The sequence below is a fragment of the Wasmannia auropunctata genome, unplaced genomic scaffold (genome assembly GCF_000956235.1).
Source record: "Wasmannia auropunctata unplaced genomic scaffold, wasmannia.A_1.0 LD336099.1, whole genome shotgun sequence".
In the NCBI taxonomy this organism is placed as follows: Eukaryota; Metazoa; Arthropoda; class Insecta; order Hymenoptera; family Formicidae; genus Wasmannia; species Wasmannia auropunctata.
The window spans coordinates 238,605-241,158 of record NW_012026791.1 but is presented as its reverse complement, the minus strand read 5'-3'; the positions used below and the strand labels follow the sequence as shown (position 1 = coordinate 241,158).

The window sequence follows — 2,554 nt, the reverse complement described above, 5'->3', positions numbered from 1 at the left end:
CCGCTCAGAGATGTGTATAAGAGACAGCTTGAATAGTTTTCGAGATATAACGAAAGAAAAAAAGAATAGATTTACATATAAGGGGTAGATTCCCTTTAAACCGTTTTTTAGCACCAACTGATAATTTCTAAATTCATCTATTTATGTGACCTCAAAGTGTACCAAGTTTCATTCAAATCAGAATTTGACACTTCGGTTCCCTTGTTAGTTACATTTTAGGCTCTTAACTTTTAACTTAATTTAGTTACATTTTATCGGTAACTATTAACTTTTGATCTAATTTTCTTGAAGTTACATTTTTAGTGCTTCTTGTAAACCCAAAATAAAAATACATATCTAAGTTAGTGTCTTCAAACTCAAATTTGAGAACACATATCAAGGCAATTGTAATAATATAATAAATACAGTCTGATCGCGGGAAGGAATCTGCATACTGTTCGCGGACCTTCTGTGCATTAAATCACGTTGGAAGAAGTCCTTCGAAATCGGTCCTCTTTCCGAGGCTTTTTGTTATACTTATTTCTCGGCAGAAATAAGTATAACAAATATATACTTTATTTAGAAACTTTATTTAGAAACCCTAAAATTATAAAATGAAAAATTTAATTTTAACTTTTCAATTGCTTTTTTTTATTAACTTAACTTTTAACTCAATTAATTTTATTGTGGACTAACTTGTATCTTAACTAAGTTAAATTTTTAGACTGTTAACTTTAACTTAACTTAGTTAAAAAATATATTAAGTTATCCAATCCTGATATATGTATATATATATATACATATATATACAGGATGTTCCCGGGTTAAATCGCCAAACTTAAAATATAAATTCAGAACCTGAAAACAAACAAAAATTTTCCTTTGTTCGCTAACGCTTCTTTAGATATTTACTTATGAAGTTACAGAACTGTATGAATGAAAATAATTGAAATATCTTTTGTTTTCGTTTTAAAGCTCAAAGGTGCAAGCGTATGAAAAAATTACGGACGCACAATGTCAGTCAGCCACTCGTTCTGTCATTGATAGGTGCAATGTTTGTCTCCAGACTAGGCCATCATTTTGAACAAAACATTTAATGTAATAACTAATTTTGATTATTGTAAAGCAATAAAGAGGATATAACCTTATATTTTGACCTTATTTCGACATTATTTATTCATACAGTTCTGTAACTTCATAAGTATATATAAATATCTCTTGAAAGAAACGTTAACGAGCATACGTTCAGAGGAAAATTTTTGTTTTCAGGTCCTGAATTTATATTCTAAGTTTGACGTTTTAATCCGGGAACACCCTGTATACGCAGCTGCAGATGTTATTAATCGTATTAACTCCTGGCAATTTATTAGCAAATGCTCTCATTTTCATGTCCTTGCTCACGTATTATAATGACAAGCGTTTCCTTGTAACGTTACGAGTTTCACTTACGTAAGTCATATATATCGTAAGTCACGATCTCGAAATGTAATTATTCATTCACATTGTTTTTTTAATTCTTATGAAAACTCATATCTTTCCCTTTCGGAATAAATTAATTATAGATGAGAGCTCAAAAGAAAAATTGAAATATTCATCTTTTGACATCCTCGAAAAATTATCGAAATTTATTAGAAGTAATATGACATTGACACTGAAGTATTTTTGTTAAAAAAACGGCTGGCCAATGGCAAAATTTCGTGAATGTCAGCTGGTGGATTGAAGAACGATGACATTACCAACCACTTTTGGCTCTACCGAGAGATAACGACCACAATCGTTTTACGTGCTCAGCTGACCAAATTTGAAATCACTTTTATTACCGACAATGAAAAATTTACTTATTTTTTAATTTTCGCAACGTTTGCTGTACATATACACGTATATACGTACCGCAAACGTTGTGAAAATAAAAAAATACGCGTATTCGTATACAGAAAACGTTGTGAAAACTGAAAAATAATGTAAACTTTTCACTCGTCGATATAATAGTGATCGATTATTTGTTATCCTTGGTACAGCCAAAATGCAGATTGATAGTGTCATCGTTCTTCAATTATCCCTCCGGGCCGACTTGACAATCACGTGCCTTTGATCTCTTAACTCTTTGGCTGGCTTTGGCTTTGACGATAGCGAGGTTACGGGAATTAAAAATTTCGCGCTTTTTCCTTTCAACAAACAGAAGTTTGTTCTTTATAGTTGCATTACATTATATTTTTCTGCACTTAAAAAGAAACAGATATATATATAATAGACAATGGAGAAAGAGAGAGAGAGGGATAGTAATAGGACAAAAGTATAAAAAGTTTAGCCATAAAGAGGTAAATAAATCAAGCTGGGCGCATTCAGATTCCCACTCAAGTGCCACGCAGATATCGTTTTATTCTTGTTGTTCACCGAATGTTAAACAAGGATACCCGAAGGGATGGGCCGACTCTGAACGCGTCCTTGAAGTAAATTGCAAATTTGAATATCGAAAACTAAAGAGTCGGGAAAAATGAGATGTTGGAGCGCGTTGACGCGAAAGATGAGACAACTTGCTTTAAGGTACCTTTTTCATGCTGACGCTCGACGCTCA

General features: G+C 32.3%; 1 protein-coding gene across 1 annotated transcript in view; it reads right to left on the bottom strand.

The window, feature by feature from the left end:
- LOC105461840 (calcium-transporting ATPase type 2C member 1) overlaps positions 1–2,554 on the bottom strand; it is a 15,406-nt gene that overhangs the window by 8,795 nt on the left and 4,057 nt on the right. The window lies entirely within an intron of this gene.